Source organism: Ursus americanus, chromosome 3 (assembly GCF_024610735.1).
Source record: "Ursus americanus isolate L20-20 chromosome 3, mUrsAme1.1.p, whole genome shotgun sequence".
Taxonomy (NCBI): Eukaryota; Metazoa; Chordata; class Mammalia; order Carnivora; family Ursidae; genus Ursus; species Ursus americanus.
The window spans coordinates 70,129,349-70,153,168 of NC_142129.1; the positions used below are offsets into that span (position 1 = coordinate 70,129,349).

General features: G+C 39.3%; 1 protein-coding gene across 1 annotated transcript in view; it reads right to left on the reverse strand.

The window, feature by feature from the left end:
• Window positions 1-2,857: 2,857 nt before the first annotated feature.
• The window catches only part of CDK14 (cyclin dependent kinase 14), a 924,301-nt gene continuing 903,338 nt past the window's right edge, over window positions 2,858-23,820 (reverse strand). The window contains exon 16 of the transcript XR_015724025.1: window positions 2,858-2,950. The gene's annotated coding sequence lies outside the window, so the exon portion shown is untranslated. The remainder of the gene's footprint in view (window positions 2,951-23,820) is intronic.

Here is a 23,820-nt window from a genome sequence, read left to right on the forward strand (position 1 = left end):
AGGAAGGGGGTGGGGGGAGAAAAGTGTGAACTGAAGCCAAGAGAAAACACAGCAAATGGAAGCAGACACAGAGATGACTCTGTTGTAAGAATTAGTCAACAAATACTTAAAAATATTATGAATGTATTAAAGAATTTACAAGGAATACAGATATTAAGGATGATAGGTGGGGTAAACTAGGAAAGAAATGAAAACTATTAAAAAAGAACCAAGTGGAAATTCTTCAGCTGAAAAATTCAATGTATGTATGTGTATATAGATACACATATATGTATATAAAATAAAGAAATTCATTGAGTATGCTAATAGAAATTTGGGTATTACTTAAGAAAGAATTAGTAAACTTAAGATAGGTCAAAAGAAATTTTTCAAGCTGAAACAAAGTAATATTTTTAAAAAGAACTGACTGCCAATAACCTGTGAGAAAATATCAAGAGGTCTAACATACATATAATTGGAGTCCCAAAAGGTGAGGAAAGAATGAGACAGAAATATATTTAAATAAGTACTTGCTGAAATTTTTCCAAATAACAAAGTACCATAGACTGGGTGACTTAAACAACAGAAATATATTTCCCACAGTTTTGGAGGCTGGGAAGTCCAAAATCAAGGTTCTGACCAATTAAGTCCTGGTAATTAAGTCCTGGCTTGTAAACAGCTGAATTCTCACTTTATCCTCACATGGTCTTTCCCTGGTGCTTGCACTCAGACAGAGAGAGAGAGATCTCTTCCTTCCTCTTCTTATAGGGACACCAGTCCTATTTGATGAGGACTCCATCCTTATGACCTCATTTAACCTGAATTACCTCTTAAAGATCCTGTCTCCAAATAATATCACATTGGGTGTTAGCATTTCAACATAAGAACTTTGAGAGGCACAATTCAATTCATAGCAGGTCTATTCATCCAATGGCATACTCAAACAATAAAAAAGAAAGACTTACTGATTTTCACAGACATTATGAGTGAAAGAAGCCACATATTAAGGAATATATACATTTGATTCCATTTAGATGGTGACAGAAATCAAGATTGTTTGACTGTCAGTGTTGGGAGTCGGGTGGGGTGGTTAACAGGGAAGGAGCCACAAGAGAAACTTCTGGGGTAATGGTAACGCTATGTCTGGACTGAGGTGCATATATTTGTCAAAATATGTTGACTGTACACTTAAGATCTGTGTATTTTGTTGCATGTAAGTTCCATCTTAAAGAAAAGGTAACTAAAAACCAATGGCTATGTTGGGTTATACCTTAACAAAGAAAGGCAATCTTCCCTGGTGATTTTGATGTACTCCTAGGTTAGAGAGCACCATCTGTAGAGACCTTTCCATTTCAAATGCTTTTATAAATAATAAAGGAGTTAGGGGATTTCAGATCAAGGCATATTTAATATGTGCCTTCATATAACAGATTCTCCAATTCACAGATGTAAATGAGAAGAAAGGACTTGTTCTAGGTCACATGACTAACCAATTAATTATGGGATGGGAACCATATTTCTAGCTTCCAAGTTTAGACTATTTTGTATTAAAGAAAAAAACATACTACAGCACACCAAGTAGGTATACAGGGGTTCAGCGTCCTAGAACTTGCTGTCTCTCAGGATATGATCCTAAACTGACAATGGAGTTGTGAGAAGCAATTCAGGACCAGGCAGATTTTCTGTGGTGCTGAAAAAGGCATGCGCTGACCACACAGAGGCAAGGAATGTGATCTCAGCAGAAACCGTCTCCAACCTTCAGCACCCCTCTCAGTCCTGTAATTCTACCCAGGCATTTCTCTGAGACTCTCAAGTCTTTCCTTCTAGGGAAGGGCTTTTTCAGGCTTAACCTCTGAAGCAACAGGTCCACCATTAGCATTTTCCTTTCTAAGGCATTTTCAGTGGATGTTTCACAGCATATCTTTGAATGCTTTGGGGGCAGGGAGCAGGGCTCACACATCTAACACAATAGTGGAGGCTGAATGTTTGTGGCATCACCATAGGTATTTAACATCAGAGAAGAACCCGTCCTCATTTCCATCAGTGGCAGCTTGCACTGTTACGCAAGCACTTTGACGCAGCTCCATGAACTGCAGAATTAAATCTTCAACCACAAAAGAAAGAAGCTGATTTCTCATGGCCCTTTTGTAACTTCAGGAAGGTTTTGGGAAGTCTCTAAATTAAATTTAACTGTTGAGCACAGGCTGAACTTAAAACCCTCATCTGTTTTAAGTCATTCCCTCCCTCCCATATGCTGTACACTCACACAGGGTCTGAATCCTAAGTGTTCTGGCTGAAGACGTATGCTCTGTGTGAAAGGCCAAGGAACCCGAGGGGCTGAAATTACTTTACTGCCTGCATCACCACATTCCTTTTCTTTGAATTCACTCTGATGAAAACCACTGAGTAGATGTAGAATGTCCTACACAGAGCAGTGGGGTCCCATCAGGCCACAAAGGTGGGCGGAAAGAGCACAGTCCCACAAGGAATGTTTGGCATTATTATTCAGGAAGGAAAACAGGAAGATGGTAAGAAAAACATATTTCTCAAAAACAATATGCTAAAAATCTACTTCAAATTGAGGGTGTAATTGGCATCTACCTTGAAGCCAAACAAACCCCATGGTAATTAATTTTTTAAATTTGTGCTCTGGCACTGACTGCACCAATTATCTCAACGGTACTCACTGAACCTTCCTGAACACAAGGGAAATACATTTGTTAAACAGGATAATTGTTGTAACAACCCATTGATATTTGGGGGGATGTCTGAAATAAGGAGAGTTCATTTCGTGCTCATATCACAGTCCCAATGAGGGTAAGAAGGGAAAGAGGTAGTATATACAGGAGGTTTAGGGGCTAGGTCTAGCAGTTACCTTACATTGTATCTGCTTACATTCTATTGGCCATAACTCAGTCATATGGCTTCAACCAACTTCAGAGGAGGCTGGAAATGTGGTTTAGTTTTAGGCCTAGAAGAAAAAAGGAAAGAGGTTTCATGAATATATAGCACTGTTTCCACCATATTATACAACAGGTAGGTGGAAATAATATAAATAATATCCTTACTAGATGCTTAAACATCTACTGACAAGTAGGAAAGAGTATGTTTCATTCTAATCCTCTCAGGTGGTAGTTGTGTGGATTATGAGGTATTAATTGCAGACAGTGGCCCAGTCACTCTTATACCACTTTATGACCAGTGCCTGTTCCCAAGCCAACAATTTGACAACTGGCATTGATTATATAATGGTTGCACAAAACAGACTTTTGCTGCAGTACTAATATCATACATATTCTGAAAGCAATGCAAAGACTTTAGCTGATCAGGAGACAGGACAAAGGACTCCGTTACAGGATTTCTAAACTATTGTATTTTTCCACTTTCTAATATTATACCACTAAGCAGAGTTATTAGTCAATTCATACCACTGTAACTAAGATAGAAGATAGCAAAGATTAGTAAGAAAATAATGCTTTCAAATTTCTGTTTCACTAGTTAATTAGTAGCAGTTCTAAACTAAGTCAGAAGCACATGTTAGGAATGAGGACCTCAACAGGTGCAGGTGGTAGGAGACAGAGAGAAAAGTAGGTCCAGATCTGGAACTCTGGGCAGGGAAGGAGGACATGACCTGGAGCCCTTGGCAGCATGGAAGGAGCCTGAGGGGTTAGGGGGTCTTTTAAAGGAAAGTTGGAAGTAGGGAGAAAGTTCTAGAAGCAGAGTTGTTAGGTGCTATTTTAGGTGTCTTGAGGCAGGTACCATAGACATTTCCAATTTGACCGACCTCCCTTGATCTCAATGCAATGTCTGGGTTAAGGACTAATGAATTCCTTATACTCATCCCTCAACTGGATTCTCATGGCTGATAAGGAATCCAAAATATACAGGCACTGTTTTATGCCATGCTTCAGTCAAACCATCTTGAAGTTTCCTTGGAAGTTCTTTATCAAACACCTGACATAGAGTTGCAGGATTATAGTAGTTAACTGGTGATAACTAGAAATCTGGGCCATCATCGTTTCCTGCCAGAACTGTCACTCCCAGGAAAGTCACAATTTCATTTCCTAATGAGATGTAGCATTCTGTTCCAAGGACATTTTTAGTTCTCACTGCTCTGTATGTTGTACTATGGCACTGACTGAATAATTGTGAAGGGTCCTGGCCTGCACATTCCCATGTGGTTAATTGCAACAGCATGTAGCAGAAGTCCTTACTGAATATGTAATCTGATGCCACTAATGTGATGGTGTCAGGTGCATAAAATGTTCCAGATAGTTGGATATTTTTTTCCTGAGAAATAAATTATTTCATTGGGAGTTTGGAAACTTGTCCAATAGTTTTTGAGAGCAGGGAAAAGTTCTCTCTTTGCCATTAAAGCCCTTAGGGATTTCTTGCAAATAAAAGCCCCTCTAGGGGCACCTGGCTGGCTCTGTGGGTAGAGCATGCAACTCTTGATCTTGGTCATGAGTTCGAATCCCATATTGGGGATACAGTTTACTTAAAAAAATGAATGAAATTGAAAACAGAGAAAAACAGAGAAAATCAATAAAGGCCCCTCTCATACAGGCCTGTATGAGAGAGTGCTCCTCTGCACCCATGTCATGTGCTCTACACTTTGTATAGGCAGGAAGAAGAAAAGCATAGAAGGAAAGATGTCTAGAAACCCCACACGGGGTGATGAGGATAAAATTGTGATTGAGAAAAGAGAGCAAGAGGAGAGAAAAGGCTAGTAGGCCTTAAGAGCAGGGAGGAGAAAGTAACATAGAGAAAGACACTTTGAGAGAAAGGGCTAAGGGCATTTCATTCACTTGAAATGAATGTAAGAAATGTAAAAATCACTCCACAAATATGAAGTCCCAAGTCAGAAAAGGGATTCCTTATCAGATGCCATTCATGAGACCAATAAACAGATACCATAATTACTGGTGGGCAAGGCTCACAGCCTCCCTCAGTCTCAGTTTCCTCATATGCAAGATGGGGACACTAATAGTATGTACCTAAGAGAGTTATTGTGAGATTTCTAAGAGATATATGTAAAGTACTTAGCACACAGCCCATCATAGAGGGAGAGCTCAATCCAGTTTCATAATAATGATGATGATGATGGAGATGATGGAAGACACTGAAGAAGATGCCAAAAGAATCAAGCCAATGAATTCTACTTCAAACCAGTAAAATGCATTTAAATGAAGCATGAGTTAATCAGATTTAAAAATTCCTGGGACATTTCCAGCCTAGAAAAAATCTATATGGTAGCTACAGTTTATTTGCAGATTTTTCACCTCCTTTGCAGTCCCAAGATCCCAAAAACATGGACAAAGAAGGAAGTAAAAGGAGAAATGCCAGCACCTTCAAGTTTGGGATATAGTTACATTGTTGGTGTTGTAAGAAACATCAAGAAATCATCTTTTGTGGAGAATTTCATTTAAACATCCAAGACAGATGAGTGTCTATGTTGTTCTTAAGGACTTCTAAAGGTGTGTCTTTTCTTTTTAATAGTTGGGTTCAGGGTCTAATTATCTAGATGTTTAACTTAAACACCATTTAAATCTGGTTCTGATCTCCCTGGCAATGTACAACAGCTGGAGTTCTAGAAAATAATCCATGACCCATAGTGTTAGAAGATAGGAATAACATCCATACTATAACCTAGCTGTGCTAAACCAGGCTTAGCACAGATTCCTAAAGGTGAGCTCAAGGTCGGGTGTCATCTGCCTTCAATCAGGGATGTTTGTGGGGGAAATGAGAAGTGTGTCATGCCACAATGCAGTCCAGATGTCTGAAGAACCTCCAGGGAAGAGAATCAAGAGGCAATAATGCAAAGCAGGTGGAGTTCAAGGTGACTCATGTGGGCAGCTCTGGATGGGCCCGTGTTGACACCAAAATAGCCAGAAAAGAGTTGAAGCCCCACAGTGGAAGTTCAGTCTGGACAGTCCCTTTGGGACTCTAAAGGAACACTGTTTGATCATGGTAGAGCTGAACACGAATTCAGCTATGAGGGGCCTACTGTTGCTTCCATGAACTCCTCAGAGCTCTCTTTTGCAGGTCTCTGTCACCTCTGTGGACCTCCACTAGATCCTCCCTCGGGTCTCCACCCACCTCTAAAAACGAGAACAAACCTCAGCTCTGGGCTATAATTAGTCTGACTCATGGTACATGCAGCCCAAGGATGTCTCTTCAGGTGTTGCATGCCAAATGTCCTGATAATCTACCAGATAATCTTCCCCCCTAAACAAACAAACAAACAAATAAAACAAGAGCACACTTTCCCTGACACATGTGCATCATGTGTTCCAACATGTGGATCTTTTCTAATTACTTGAATCTCTCATTCTTTATGTTTTAGTTGTATAGTTTTCTGGGGGTCCTTAAGCATCTGGCTAGGGAAACAAAGGCCACATATCTTTTATTTTTATTTCTCTTTATTACGGTATTTCTAAATACCGTACTGTACTACACCATAAGTGAATGGCAAATGCATGTTGAGCCCATGAATGAAGAAGGCATTAAAACAAAAGCTTCCACCTTTTTGCTTACACTGATTTTTGTTTCAGATCCTAGATCAGGGGCTTTAATTCACCAATATACTTTCACACAGCTGGATGCAATACCCTTGGTTTCGCGGTACCATCGGCTGGCTAAGTTGTCCCCTAAAGGCCAAAAAACACAAAACAAAGAAGCATTGGAAAAAGGAGGAAGGAGGTGTGGAAAGTGGACAGGAAGAGGTGTTTAAGGGAAATGGTGTACATTAGCAGATGTCACAGAGATTTATTCCTTTTTCTATGGGGATTTACTTGAGTAACCAAACTCTGCTTTCAGGATTTTTTCCAAAAAGTGCCTGGAGCATTTATCATTTGCTATGGGGACTGCTTAATTGGCAAAACTTTCCTTCTTCTGAGATTTAGATTCAGATTTTAGACTTGAAATATTAAGAGAAACAACACCTTGACATTACACGGAGCGTAAGTGTATAAAGCTTAGGGTGGAGGAGGGAGTTGTCAAAATAATTTGTCTAGATACCTTTCTCAAAAGCATTGTTTTTCCCACTTCTTACCCCTGGAGCAACCACATCAAGAATGTGTGAGGAGTGAAGGCCTCAGACCCTCTGTGTGGTGGGGAAATGCAAAAGATCTGAGCTCTTGGCTTGTGTTTTAGGCCACATTTTGGGACCATTGCCCAGACAACAGGTCCTGTAGTGTTCCTAAGGGACTATCCTCAGTGTTAAGGCTCTGAGGGTTGCCAACCAGCAGGGAAGCCCTTGTGTGAGCTATACTCTTAGGAGACAATAAATTCTCTCTGATTAATTCCAGACCACCACTCCTTTCCCAGTCAGAGATGTAAATTTTCCTCAAAAATATTTTTGAAGATGGAGAGTGCTTTGAAGAGTTTAAAAGAGGGAAGTCATTAAAATTTTTTTTTGCTAGGTATCTATTTATTCTGCAAATAAGTATGCAATAAAGGTGATTTTATGACACTTTCGTGTGGATACCATCCATAAAAATATAGGATAGTAATTACCATAACCTTAAAATAGAGGAAAATCAAGGGACACAAAGGAGATTATTAGGAAATGTAGCAAAAGACAAGTTTGTGAGTTAGTGAACAAGAGTTTATAGAGATTTCACAGGGAATAACAGAAATCTGAATTCTATTCTCTGATAAAAAAAAATACATTCATTTTAGTGAGGGTACTGGTAGCTACTGTAACAGAACTCCACAACTTCACTGGCTTTCATTAAAAAAACACACATTTTTGCTCATGTAATAGTCCAATAACGTGGATATTAGTGGTTAACAGAGCAAAGGGTAGAAGGCACAGTTGTTATTCAGTGACCCAGGCTCAGCAGCTCTGTCATCTTCAACATGTGCCTTTCAAAGATATCCTGGATACCAACACAAGCCAATGGATGGGGAAAGAGAGATCATAGAAGGACTATGTGCTTCTGACACATAACACTTCTGCTCAGATTCCACTGATGAGAGCTCATCACAGGGCCCCACCCAAATGGATGTAGGGCTGAGAATGTAGTCCCTGGCCAGGCAGCCATCTCCTTGCCAAAACTGTCTACTCTAAAAGGGGGAGCCTGAACCCACTGGGAGACAAGCAACTGTTCCATGAGAAGAATTAGGAAATGTGGTGAAATGAAGAAGCAACGAAGTCAAGTTTATAAAGCCACTTTAGAGTTCTGGTTGTGCCATATTGTCCCAACCCCACCACTGGGTGATTTAGTCTCTTTGGCTAACAGTTTCCTCATCACAAAGTCAAGATCACAATAACAGCTCTCAGTGAGGCCACACACACTAAGTGTGTGATGGTCTTCGTAAGCAAGAAAGGGCTACCTGCTGCTCCTGCAGCTGTGGATAAGCAGAGCTGATTTTTAAAAATTAGATTTACTATGTATTTTTGAAGGCTTACTACTCAAGCCACTGACTAATTCATGACTGAAGAAAAATATGTTCCTGCAGCTTATATGATATTTAATTATTACATGAGAAAAGACAGTGCGTTTTAAAAAGTACAATTTGGAAATTAGGGGTTGGGGTAATGGAAAGAAAGTCTGGTGTCTAATTGCAGCTCTGACACTGGCCAGCCGACCAACTGCAAGCTGGCCACTTCATCCGTCTGGGCTCGAATTTCCTGAGACGCAGAAAGAGAGTGGTTAGCTAAACAATCCTTTCCCAATCATGAATGAGATATTCTGAAGAGGAAACTCATCTAAATGACTCATTCACATGATCAGATTACAATCATGAGGAGGTCAGTGGAGAAAAAACAACCAACATATAAATTTAGGGGTAGTATTTTTACAATTTGAGGAAAAAAAAAACAATTCATTTTTTAACCTCTTAACGGAATGACTTAATTACTGTATTTATACAGGTCAAGTGTTTCAAAACTTTGTTGTAAAATTTGCCCCCAAATTCTCTTTCTGGTCTTGCTTTTACATTTTCTCTTGAGCTAACATGAGGGCAAGAAATGTGTAAAATACAGATATGACTGCACAGACATGATTTCAATGGCATAAGAGCATAAAACTTTGACTAAAAAACTCCCCTTTCGTTAGTTAGATATAATGATTTTGAAAGAAAGATTTAGACCAGACAGACATCTTATGTGATTGAACTGATCTCCATGTTAAGAAAAGAACATTCACACATGTTTAATTTCTTCTCTAGACGCTGATGCAAAGCCTTCAGTTCAGAGATTAAGTAACACCCAAGACAGCACCATGATCCCAGTAGACACTGAACAGTTGATGACGATACTGAAATACATCAGCAATTAACAACTACTAGTGATACTTTATTTTAGCTCTTGCTTTTCTAAACTATTAATCATGGCCATCTAATTACTTAAGACATTTTATTCATTATACGTATAATCATTCTTATTAAACTAGCAGTATAGCCTTGGCTTAGTCTCATAAGCCTCTCCAACCTTCAGTTTCCTGATCTGTAGAATGGGGACATTTTTTTTCCCTTTGGAGTTACTGTACAACTGTATGAATTAGAAAGAGTGTATGTAAAATGCCTGATACAGGGTATGGTACATGGAAGAGGATCATTAATGGCAACTATTAACTGCTTTTATTATATAATCAATGATCACCTACCTTGCACTCTCTGTACTGTGCTAAGTAATAAAAATTAAAAGAGAGGTAAGAAATTGTCCTTATTTGGAAGAATATACAGACTAGATGGAGAGACATGAAAGGCTAATAAACATATAAGCAGGCATTTTCCAAGTGCCAAACCACTGTTAGTAAGGATGCCCTTGTTATAGAGACGGCCAGTGAGACTGGCAGGTATTTCATAATGTAGACATCATATCTAAGTAACAGCCATTACCCAAATTTGTATTTCTGGATGTTCTTTTTATTTGCAAAAGGTTTATTGGTGCTTTGTAATATGTACTATGGTAACAATGGGGGAACCAGTCAATTTTCTTCCATTTCACAGAGTGAGAACTGAGATGAAAAAAAAAATCCAACATTTTTGTAAGGTTATGCATGAGGGGCTTTGCAGATGGAGGATCGGAAATCAGATGTGTTGATACCTATGCTTGTATTCATCTCTTTATGTCCCAATGGAGTTCAGAGGAGTAAGAGTCACTTAAGAACTAAGTCTTATTTTTCCGTCTCTTAAAATTCATTACATTTATTCTAAAAACACTGAAGGTTCAAATGAACATTGGAAACTGCCTGCACCTTTCATCTCCTTGAAATCATGCCAGAGAAAGCCTCCAGCATGCTCAACTCTAGTTTACATTTTCTAAAGTTTCTTCCTCCCTGGATAATGATAGTGAGAATCGTCACTTGTTAACACATAGATGACTCCAAAAATTTCTGCACTTCAAAGTGAATCCTTTATTCACCTGAGTGTTTAACTGTGTCAATGTGCTCTCATTATCAGATTTAATTGAATAATTCAACAAGGAAATGTGCCCAGTGCACATATTATACAGATGTGTTTGCCAAAGTTATCTTGGCTTGTGGGAGAGAATAATCCTCTGATGCCCTGAGTTATTTAGAAAGGCCATCACAGATGTCAACATATGATGGAGGAGACAGATACCCATGGCAATACGTGAATACCAAAATCATCCCTATTTTCCCATTACATTGATGGGATGCTGTCCTCATACTGGAGTTATATGAGTGAACAGCTGGTCATGAGGAAGTTGTACTTATCTTCCCACTGGATGGTATGTTATTCTTTTTTTTTTATAATAATATTTTTTATTATATTATGTTATTCACCATAGAGTACATCCCTAGTTTTTGATGTAAAGTTCCATGATTCATTACTTGCATATAACACCCAGGGCACCATGCAATATGTGCCCTCCTTAATACCTATCACCAGCCTATCCCTCCCCCCGCCCCCCGAAGCCCTGTTTGTTTCCCAGAGTCCATAGTCTCTCATGGTTCATTCCCCCTTCTGTTTACCCCCCCCTTTCTTCTTCCCTTTCTTCTCCTACTGATCTTCCTACTTCTTATGTTCCATAAATGAGTGAAACCATATGATAATTGTCTTTCTCTGCTTGACTTATTTCGCTTAGCATTATCCCCTCCAGTCCTGTCCATGTTGCAGCAAATGTTGAGAAATCGTTCTTTTTGATGGCTAATATTTCATTGTATATATGGACCACATCTTCTTAATCCAGTCATCTGTTGAAGGGCATCTCAGCTCCTTCCATGATTTAGCTATTGTGGACAATGCTGCTATGAACGCTGGGGTGCATATGGCCCTTCTATTCACTACGTCTGTATCTTTGGGGTAAATACCCAGTAGTGCAATTGCTGGATCATAGGGTAGCTCAATTTTTAACTTTATTCTTGGTCAACATAAAGCCTGTCAAGAGGGGCTGTACACTAACATGTACACTAAGTGTTGCATGTGTAAAGACCTTCGTAGGTTCCTGACTTGCTAGCAGAAACCAAATGAAACATTTTTTTTTAATTAATGATTTTTTATTATATTATGTTAGTCACCATACAGTACATCCCTGGTTTCCGATGTAAAGCTCGATGATTCATTAGTTGTGTATAACACCCAGTGCACCATGCAATATGTGCCCTCCTTACTACCCATCACCGGTCTATCCCATTCCCCCACCCCCTTCCCCTCTGAGGCCCTCAGTTTGTTTCTCATAGTCCATAGTCTCTCACGTTTCATTCCCCCTTCTGATTACCCCCCTTTCTTTATCCCTTTCTTCCCCTACCGATCTTCCTAGTTCTTATGTTCCATAGATGAGAGAAATCATATGATAGTTGTCTTTCTCTGCTTGACTTATTTCACTTAGCATTATCTCCTCCAGTCCCATCCATGTTGCAGCAAATGTTGAGAATTCGTTCTTTCTGATAGCTGAGTAATATTCCATTGTATATATGGACCACAACTTCTTAATCCAGTCATCTGTTGAAGGGCATCTCGGCTCCTTCCACAATTTAGCTATTGTGGACATTGCTGCTATGAACATTGGGGTGCATATGGCCCTTCTCTTCACTACGTCTGTATCTTTGGGGTAAACACCCAGTAGTGCCATGGCTGGATCATAGGGTAGCTCAATTTTTAACTTTTTAAGGGACCTCCACACTGTTTTCCAGAGTGGCTGTACCAACTTGCATTCCCACCAACAATGTAGGAGGGATCCCCTTTCTCCACATCCTCTCCAACAATTGTTGTTTCTTGCCTTGTCTATTTTTGCCATTCTAACTGGCGTAAGGTGGTATCTCAGTGTGGTTTTGATTTGAATTTCCCTGATGGCTAATGATTTTGAACATTTTTTCATGTGTCTGTTAGCCATTTGTATGTCTTCATTGGAAAAGTGTCTGTTCATATCTTCTGCCCATTTTTTGATTTGTTTATTTGTTTCTCGTGTATTGAGTTTGAGAAGTTCTTTGTAGATCTTGGATACCAGTCCTTTATCTGTAGTGTCATTTGCAAATATATTCTCCTATTCCGTGGGCTGCCTCTTAGTTTTTTTGACTGTTTCCTTGGATGTGCAGAAGCTTTTTATCTTGATGAAGTCCCATAAGTTCATTTTACCTTTTGTTTCTCTTGCCTTTGGGGATGTGTCATGAAAAAGGTTGCTTTGGCCGATGTCGTAGAGGTTGTTGCCTATGTTCTCCTCTAGAATTTTGATGGATTCCTGTCTCACATCGAGGCCTTTCATCCATTTGGAGTTTATTTTTGTGTATGGTGTGAGATAGTGGTCAAGTTTCATTCTTTTGCATGTAGCTGTCCAATTTTCCCAGCACCATTTATTGAAGAGACTGTCTTTTTCCCACCGGATGCTTTTTCCTGCTTTATCAAATATTAGTTGCCCAAAGAGCCGAGGGTCCATTTCTGGGTTCTCTATTCTGTTCCATTGGTCTATGTGTCTGTTTTTGTGCCAGTACCATGCTGTCTTTGTGATCACAGCTTTGTAGTACAGCTCGAAATCCAGCATTGTGATACCCCCAGCTTTGTTTTTCCTTTTCAACAGTTCCTTGGAGATTCGGGGCCTTTTCTGTTTCTATACAAATTTAAGGACTATTTGTTCCAGTTCTTTGAAAAATGTCCTCGGTATTTTGATCAGGATAGCACTGAAAGTGTAGATTGCTCTGGGCAGCATGGACATTTTAACTATGTTAATTCTTCCGATCCATGAGCATGGAATATGTTTCCATCTTTTTATGTCTTCCTCAATGTCTTTCAAGAGTGATATATAGTTTCTAGAATATAGGTCCTTTACGTCTCTGGTTAAGTTAATTCCAAGGTAATGTATGGTTTTTGGTGCTATTGTAAATGGGATGGATTCCCTAATTTCTCTTTCTTCAGTCTCCTTATTCGTGTATAGAAATGCAACTGATTTCTGAGTATTGATTTTGTATCCCGCCACATTACTGAATTGCTCTACAACTTCTAATAGTTTGGGAGTGGATTCTTTTGGGTTTTCCATATAGAGTATCATGTCATCTGCGAAGAGAGACATTTTGACTTCTCTGCCGACTTGGATACCTTTGATCCCTTTTTGTTGTCTGATTGCTGTTGCAAGGACTTCTAGTACTATGTTGAATAATAGTGGCGAGAGTGGGCATCCTTGTCGTGTTCCTGATCTTAAGGGAAAGGCTTCCAACCTATCCCCATTGAGAATAATATTTGCTGTAGGCTTTTCATAGATGGCTTTTATGAGATTGAGAAATGTACCCTCTATTCCTACACTCTGAAGGGTTTTAATCAGGAAAGGATGCTGTATTTTGTCAAATGCTTTTTCTGCGTCAATTGAGAGGATCATATGGTTCCTGAGTCTTTTCTTGTTGATATGATGTATCACGCTGATTGATTTGCGAATGTTGAACCACGCTTGCATCCCAGGTATGAATCCCACTTGGTCATGATGGATAATCCTTTTAATGTACTGTTGGATTCTATTAGCAAGGATCTTGTTGAGGATTTTGGCGTCCATATTCATTAGGGAAATTGGTCTGTAATTCTCCTTTTTGATGGGGTCTTTGCCTAGTTTGGGGATCAAGGTAATATTGGCCCCATAGAATGAGTTTGGTAGCTTCCCTTCTGTTTCTATTTTTTGAAATAGCTTTAGGAGAATAGGTATTATTTCTTCTTTGGATGTTTGGTAGAATTCCCCAGGAAAACCGTCCGGGCCTGGAGTTTTGTTATTTGGAAGATTGTTTATCACTGACTCAATCTCTTCATAATTAATTGGCCTGTTTAAGAAATCAATTTCTTCCTGTTTCAGTCTTGGTAGTTTATAGGCTTCCAGGAAGGCCTCCATCTCTTCCAGATTGCTTAGTTTTTTGGCATATAGCTGTTGATAATAGTTTCTAATAATCCTTCCAATTTCATTGGTGTTGGTCATGACCTCTCCTTTTTCATTCATAATTTTAATAATCTGGGTCCTTTCTCTTTTCTCTTGGATAAGTCTTGCCAGTGGTCTGTCAATTTTATTGATTCTCTCAAAGAACCAGCTTCTAGTCCTGTTGACTTGCTCTACTGTACTTCTGGTTTCTAATTCATTGATTTCTGCTCTCATCTTGGTCAACTGCTTCCTCGTGAGTGGATTAGGCCTGTCCCTCTGTTGCTGTTCCAGCTTCTTGAGGTGAGAATATAAAAACTGCATTTTAGATTTTTCTATTCTTTTGAGAGAGGCTTGGATGGCTATGTATTTCCCCCTTAGGACAGCCTTTGCCGTATCCCATAGGTTTGGACCGTTGTGTTTTCATTCTCGTTGGTCTCCATAAATTGTTTAAGTTGATTTTTGATTTCCTGGTTTATCGAGTCATTCCTGAACAGGATGGTTCTTAGTCTCCAAGTGTTTGAGTTTCTTCCAAATTTTTCTTGTGGTTGAGTTCCAATTTCAGAGCGTTGCGGTCTGAGAATATGCAGGGGATAATTTCAATCTTTTGGTATCAGTTGAGACTTGTTTTGTGTCCCAGAACATGGTCTATTCTTGAGAATGTTCCATGGGCATTAGAATAGAATGAGTATTCTTTGGTTCTGGGGTGTAGTGTTCTATATATATCTATGAAGTCCAACTCGTCGAGTATGGCATTCAAAGCCTTTGATTCTCTGCTTAGTCTTTGCCAGGGTGTTCTATTTCTGATAGTGGAGTGTTGAGGTCCCCTACTATTAATGTATTTTTATCTATATGTCTCTTTATTCTGGTTAAGAGTTGGCTTGTGTATCTTGCTGCTCCCCTGTTGGGGGCATATATATATTTATAATTGTCATATCCACTTGTTGAATACTCCCTTAAGAATAATATAGTGTCCTTCTGCGTCTCTAACTATAGTCTCTAATTTAAAATCCAATCTATCTGATATGAGAATTGCTACCCAAGCTTTCTTTTGAGGTCCATTTGTGTGAAAGATGGTACTCCATCCCCTTACTCTCAGTCTGAATGCATCTTTGGGTTTGAAATGAGTCTCTTGTAGACAGCAAATGGATGGGTCATCTCTTTTTATCCAATCTGCAACCCGGTATTTTATGGGAGCGTTTAAACCATTTACATTGACACTAAGAACTGAGAGATAGAATTTTAATGATGCCATGTTGCCAGTAAGTTTGTTTGTATCGGTTGTGACTTTCTGTTCTGTATCACTCTTGGAGCCTTTTTACCTTTATAGAAATCCCCTTAATATCTCCTGTAGGGCTGGTTTCGTGGTTACGAAATTGGTTAATGACTGGCGATTCTGAAATGTCTTTATTTCTCCATCAATTCTGAATGACAGCCTTGCTGGATAAAGGATCCTTGGCTGCATGGTTTTCTCTGAAACAGCTTTAAAAATGCCCCCCCAACCCTTTCTCTCATTCCAGGTCTGTGTAGACAGGTCTGATGTAATTCTGATGCCTTTGCCTTGGTACGTGAGAAATTTCTTTGCCCTGGCCGCTTTCAATACTGTATCCTTGGATCTAATATTTGCGAAATGCACTATGACGTGACGTGGCGTAGGTTTGTCGTGGTTGAGCGTGGGAAGGGTCCTCTCTGCCTCTTGGACACAAATGTTTGTTTCCCTCGCTAGATTAGGGAAGTTTTCAGCTACAATTTGTTCAAGTATCTCTTCTAGACCTCCGTTTTTCTCCACCCCCTCGGGGATGCCGATGATTCTGATATTGGATCGTTTCATTGAGTCAGTAATCTCCCATAACCTACATTCGTGGGCGTGGATTTTTTTAAGACCAGCTTCTATTTTTGTTTTTTCCTCTATTAACCCATCCTCCAATTCACTAACCCGTTCCTCTGCTTCGGTGACCCTGGCCGTCAGAGCCTCTAGTTTTGCCTGCATTTGGCTCATAGAATTTTTAATTTCTGTCAGATTTGCTCTCATTTCTGTCCTTAGGGATTCTATATTCTCAGTAACCTTTTCGTTAATAGTTTTTTCAATTCTACTCATCATTTTGACCATCGTTACTCTGAATTCCATTTCTGATAATTTGGTTACATCCATATCCATTATTTCTGTCTTTTCTTTGCTGGGGGGGGCTTCTCCTTCTTGTCATTCTGATGAGGAGAGGTTGCGGGGTTGTCCAGAGCCCAAATTGTTGACTGGGTCCCAGGCCGTGCCCCTTGTTTTATAGGAATCTTAGGGATGTGAGCTTCTTCTTTAAAGATTTTATTTATTTATTTATGTGGCAGCCAACCAGCGAGAGAGGGAACAGATGCAGGGGAGTGGGAGAGGAAGAAGCAGGCTCCCAGCAGAGGAGCCCGATGAGGGACTCCTTTCCGGAACGCCGGGATCACGCCCTAAGCCAAAGACAGGCACTCAATGACTGTGCCACCCAGGTGCCCCAGTTGTGGGTTTCTTGATTTTTCAGCCTGCCTTCTGGGGGAGGGGCCTGCCACGCCAATACTCAGGCAACCCTGTTTCGGTAGAGTCTCCGTGTCCCCTGCGAGGGGGGATGGGGATGGGCACGCTGTGAGCCGGTATTTCCAGGCTTTTGTTCTCTGGCAGCTTTCCCTGGCGGTTTGCTGTGCCTCTTCTGAGAGTCAGAGCAGCAGCGGCCGAATCTCAGCCTGTCTCAGAACAGAGGGATCGCGGACTCTTCTCCACTGATGTTCTGGCCACTTTAACTCTGTTACTGTTGGTGCTGCTCAACCCTGCAGCGTCCCGGGATGTGCGCCCCACACCCGGTGTCCCAGCCATCACTTCCAGGGCCGGCGCGTCTCTGTCCTTTGTGTTTCTAACGCTGCCAGCCACCCCACGCGCTCTCCGGAAGCTCCCGGTCTCAGTCTGGATCCAGTGAGTGCACCGGGATTCCGGTGTTCCGCAAGATGCCTGGTGGCGCGCGCACCCGGCTCACGGTCTCAGTCTGCTGTTTTGCGGGTGCCGTCCGCGAGCCCCGCCTGCTCTCCCGTGCAAGTGGCTACCGCTTCCCGGCGCCCGAACGTGGCGGCTCCCTCCCCCTTCTGTTTATCTTCAGATATCTCTGCGCGGTTTCACGGCTCCCTGCTTCGTACCTCAATACTCAGCACTGGAGATGTTCATTTGTAGAGATCCAGATGCATCTTCCTGCATCTCAGGCTGGTTCCGTGGTTGTTTAGGCTGGTCTGGTACCTATATAGCTCAACTCGGGGGACCAGCTGAAAAAGGTGTCTCCTACTCCTCCGCCATCTTAATTCTGAAACATTTTTGATCTAACGGGAAAATGCAGATATATTTCCACTACATTTACCTAAGTGTGGTTGTAAAAACTATACAGTACAAACTTTTTTTCTTTACTAATTCATATGGAGACTTGATTAAACTGGATAATCAGATATATAAGTTGAATTAAACCTACTATGTACCACATAAAATATAGAACATGCAAAAATAATTTACTACGTTTATTGTATTGGTCAGCTTTTTACTGCAATAATGCTATGTAACAAACAACACCCCAAATTTCAGTTGACTTACAACAACAAACATTGGTTTCTTGCTCATAGGTCTGTGGATAGGGTATGACTCAGTTGGACTTGGTTGGGTGGGGTTTGGCTGGGCTTGGTACCAGGATATGGGCTGGATTCTATTCCATATGTCTCCTCATTCTGGAACTCTGAAGAAAGTGGTTCCCTGGGACAATACGTTTTCATGGTGGATGGCAAGAATACAAGAGGGCAAACCAAATCACACACACATAGAAGTCTGGTTGAATGCAGTTCCCATTATGTCTTCTTACATTTTATTGGCCAAAACAAGCCACCTGGCCAAACTCCAAGCTAGTGACATTGGGAAGTGTCTCTGCTAAAAATACGTCTGGGCTGAGGAGGGAAGAAAGAATGGTGAAGAAATAATATAATTTACCACAGCTGGTTACTGTAAGCTGCTGAATGCAGTTTAGGCCAACTGAACCACAAGGAAATTCAACCAATCAGAATCAATTGTGTATTTTTAAAAATATTAAGTAAAATAATTTTTAATTCCCTTTAAATCATTATGGCACATGATTTTCCTTCCAGTAAATCAACACAGTGATTCAGGGCTTTGGAGCCAGAATATATGCATTCTAGGACAATAAAGTGACTGCTCAGGCCTCAAATTAGGCTTTTTTGAGTCTCTCATAAGACAATAATTTTAAAGGTCGGACTTTTGTGGAAAACAGATTTCTAAATTCCAAAATCCTCTTTCACATATCAAAAAGAGAGCTTGGAAATCTGAATGTCAATTTTTATTATAAGATATAGGTAGATAGAGCTTATGATAAAAAGGAAGTTCTTAACTGCCTTGGAGGAAGTGGCCACTTCTGGGTCTTAGAGATGGGAGACTGAAGAAGGGCAAACCATCATACAGGTAGGGCCTGGCAACCCCTCCTGGGTGAGGGGCAGAGTTAGTATTTTCAGGTAGGTGGGGAAATTTTGAAAATAGTGAAGTTTGTCTCTGGGTGTACAACAGTATTATTTCAAGTCCTTTTTGAGAAGCTTCATGTTCAGCCTAATCCTAGAGCAACTTGTTCCAGGAAACAGGTCAGTGTATCAGTCAAGGTTTTCCAGAGAACCAGTAAGACGTGTGTGTGTGTGTGTGTGTGTGTGTGTGTGTGTGTGTGTGTGTAAAGAGATTTATTGCAAGGAATTGGCTTCTGTGATTTTGGGGACTGACAAGTTCAACTGAAAGGCAGACTGAAATGCTAAATATTTTTCAGGTAGGAGCTGATGCTGCAGTCTTCAGGCAAAATTTCTTCTTTCTCAATGAAACCTTAATGTTGCTTTTAAGGCCTTTCAATTTATTGGATGAGGCCCATCCACATTATTGAAGATAATTTCCTTTACTTAAAGTCAACAGATTGTAGATGTGGTTAAAATACCTTTACCATAACACCAAGAATAGTGTTTGAATAACTGGGTACAACTACTTAGCCAAGCTGACAGATAAAACTAACCATCACAGCAATAGCTGAGGGAAATCTCTGATGTCTCAGCAAGAATTCCTAGCACTCCGGCTTTCACATCGTCTGTATTTGGTATATAAGGAATCCAGAAATTCCCAACTACACTGTTTTAAGAGATAAAAGATGAAGGCATAATGTCCCATTTAAATTCTCTGAGCATCATTTCTAAGGCTTCATTTACTCATCTTTCTTAGGACTAGTGTGGATAATAGGGGTTTCCCTAGATGTTCAAGTGTGTGGTCAAGACCACACTAATTCCATCTCTAAACTAGCAGGCTTCTGCAGGATCAGGCTGTTATAGATGAGTTTTGTTGGTTGATGAATCTATTTTTTATGTAGCATTTAGAATAGAAATGTCCATTTTGGACTTTTCTGTTTAAGAATAGTTTGGCAATCATATGCTTTAATATAGAGTATTTTTTTTGTGCTTGGACTTTATAGTCAATGAGATGCAATTAATAAGGAATGCCGTCTATAATTTTATTTATTAGCACTGATAAGTGCAGATACCATAATTACATAAGTTTTGTGTCTGATACATATTGAAGCAATTGCACCATTTGATATTAGCATGGATTATATTTAATTATGATCATACAAGTTTGTGAGTATAATTTAAAAATAAATGGGGACTATTTCCAACAAGACTCACTGATGGAACTGTCATCAGTATTTTTTTAATGTGAAAATGTACATATATACATACAGAATTGATGAAAATAGGCTTCTAAAGGACGAAAATGAACATTTCAAGTTAATTTTTAAAAAGTGAACTATTAATAAAATATAACAGCCCTGGACATTTTTTGCTCAATAAAAAAATTTTCAAATATGAAGCAAAAATTAGTAGAACTAAGTAGACTGGACCTTATCAAAATGAAAAAAAAATTGTCTTTTAAAGGACAGTATCAAGAAAGTAAAAAGACAACTTATAGAATGGGAGGAAATATTTGTAAATCATATACCTGGTAAGGGATTGGTATTTAGAATGTACAAATTACTTCCAAGAACTCAACAGTAAAAAGACAAATCACTTAGAATTAGGCAAATATTTAAATAGCCATTTCCCCAAAGATACACAAATGGTCAACAAGCACTAAAAAGATGATCAATATTATTAGTCATTGAGGGAAATATAAATTAAAACTACAATGAGATACTACTTCTTACCCACTAGAATGGCTACAATAAAGAAGACAGAAAATAACAAGTCTTGGTGAAGATGTAGAGAAATTAGAACCCTCGTTTATTGATGATGGGAATGTGAAAGGGTACAGTCACTTTGGAAAAGTCTGGCATTTACTCAAATGTTACACGTACAGCTACCATGTGACCCAGCAATTCCCCTCCTACATATATACCCAAGAGAAATGAAAACAAAAACATGTACACGAAGATTCATAAAAGCCTATTCATTACAGCTAAAAAGTAGAAACAACACAAATGTCTATCAACTGATGAATGTGGTGTATTCATACAATGAAATATTATCTGGCAATAAAAAGAATGAAGTACAGATATATGTTACAACATAAATGGTCCTTGGAAACATTATGCTAAGTGAAAGAAGCCAAACACAAAAGTCCAAATACAGGGGCTCCCAGGTGGCTCAGTCAGTCGAGTGCCCAACTCTTGATTTCAGCTCAGGTCATGACCTCAGGGTCCTAGGATCAAGCCCCCAATCGGGCTCTGTGCTCAGTGCGAAGTCTGCTTGTCTCTCTCTCCCTCTGCCCCTCCCCCTGCCTGCTCTCTCTCTCTCTCAAATAATCTTTTTTAAAAAAGTCCTATAAAAAAATACTGTATTCTCCATTTATAGAAACAGTGTAGATCAGTGCATTATCAGGGTCTGGTGAGACGGGAGGGAATGGGCAGTGACTCCTAACGAATATGGGGTTTCTTTTGGGTAGAAATAGTCTGGAATTAGAATTGCACAAGTGTTGGGAAGCCTGGGTGGCTCAGTCAGTTAAGCATCTGCCTTCAGCACAAGTTGTGATCTGGGGTTCTGGGATTGAGCCCGGCATAGGGCTCTCTACTCATGGAGAGCCTGTATCTCACTCTCCCTCTACCCCCCCAATTTGTGCACACTCTTTCTCTCTCTCTCAAATTAAAAAAAAAAAAAAAATCTTTAAGAAAAAAAAGAATTGCACAAGTATCTAAATACTCTAAAACTCTGAATTGTATACTTTATGGTATGAGAATTGTATGTAAATAAAAAGAATAACTTGTAGAACTATAAAGATAAATTGACAAACCCATGGTTATAAAGGAAAATTCTATCTCCCTTTCTTGAGAAATTGGCAGATCAAGAAGACAATAAGAATAAAGAAAATGGCAATGCCATAATCAACAAGCTTGAATTGACTGATTTCTGTCTAATTTTGCATATTCTTTCAAATACATACAGAATCATACACAATGATTCACTTATACAAGATTAATCATGTATTAATAGAAGTAAGAAATATAAATTCCAATAGCTTACCATATATAGCTACATTCACGGGTAACAATGCAACAAAGTAAGAAATTCATGAATTAACTGAATGTAAAAAAAAATTATCTGCACCCTGGAAAACACTTCTAAATAACTCTTAGGTTCAAGAAAATAAAAATTCAGCTACAAAATATTTTGTAACTAAACAGCAGCAAAAACATTTTACATCAAATCTTCAGGGATGCAGCCAAAGAGATAATTAAGAAAAATTTTAAAGTCTTAATTATAACTTTATTTTAGGATATAAGACGGTATGAAAAGAAATTGACTAAGTTTTAAACTTAAAGAAAGAAAAGAGAAGAAGGAATTATTAAAGATAAGATGTTAAGGAAACCAAAGACAAATGGCAAAGATAATCACAAAATTAAATCTCATTATTTGAAAATACTCATAGTCAAACACCAAAAGACAGACATTGACAGGAGTCAAAGAAAAAAGAGATACCCAAATAAGAAGATTAGGAACAAAAATATGTACACAGGGTAAAAAAATATAAGAAGGAACACCAATAAATGGGAATATTGATGAAATAGACACTTTTTAAGAAGTTATAGAATACCTGAATAGACCAAGACCAGAATTGTAATCAAAATGGTAGTTATTGATACATCTTTACAAAAGGCACTAGGGTGACTACTGTCAATTCTTCAAACAATATATACAATTCCTGTTACATTGATAGTTATGCTCTATAAAGTTACTACTAACTGAATCAGTGAATTCTGAATCACTGCTTCAAGGGGAAATACAGGATTAGGTTCCTGTGAACATCCAGCCACAACATTTTCATCAACTGATCAATATATAATTTTGTTTTATGTATTTTTCTGTTTAAAGACACCTTATTTAATACTTATCATTAATTCATTATCATTGAACTCATGGCCAACAGCATAAAAACTTAGATCTGAACAAAACTTATTTAACACACAGATTTTCCCCATAAGGCACACCACAACCTTCTTGTGCTAAGAACACTAGACAGCATGCCAGTACTATGCTTGGGGGCCATTTTTTAAAAATTAATTAATTAATTAATTAATTAATTTAATAGAGAGAGACAGTGAGAGAGTGAACACAAGCAAGGGGAGTGGGAGAGGGAGAAGCAGGCTTCCCGCCAAGCAGAGAGCCCAATGCGGGGCTCGATCCCAGGACCCTAGGATCATGACCTGAGCCAAAGGCAGATGCCTAACGGCTAAGCCACACAGGCGCCTTGGGGGCCATTTTAAATCACAAAATCACCAACACAAAAAAAGCACAAAAATGCAAAAAACATGGCATTAAGTAGGCTACAAAACAGACACCTGATCACAGTCTTGGAACTAAAACAAGAAGGCAGAGCATTGCCTTGTTCAACTTCTGCTACAAATGTGCATGTAGGGTAACTCAAATTCGTCACCTCTCTTTCTGTTTGCAAATGACCATGAAAGCACTGCAAGTATTGATTTTGAGGTTACATATCAATTTTAGTCTGTAGGTAAACTCACAAATACAGAATACACAAGTAATGAGGATCGACTGTAAATACTTTTTTTTTTTTTTTAAGGATTTTATTTATTTGACAGACAGCGACACAGAGAGAAAGGGAACACAAGCAGGGAGAGTGGGAGAGGGAGAAGCAGGCTTCTGACTGAGCAGGGAGCCTGATGTGGGGCTTGATCCCAGGACCCTGGGATCATGACCTGAGCCAAAGGCAGATGCTTAATGACTAAGCCACCCAGGCACCCCAACTGTAAATTCTAATGTATTGAATTGCTCCAAGACCTAGAACAATATCAAGAATTATGCCACTCATCTTAATCCTGATGCCAAATTAGGCTGAGGACCATACAAGAAAAGAAAATTATAGGCCCATTCTGTTATAAAGGAAGAATCCAAAGTGTTATATAAAATATTAGCAAACTGAATCCAGTAGATGATTAAAAGAACAACATATCATTAATATGTTTTGCTGAGGAATTCAAGGATGGCTC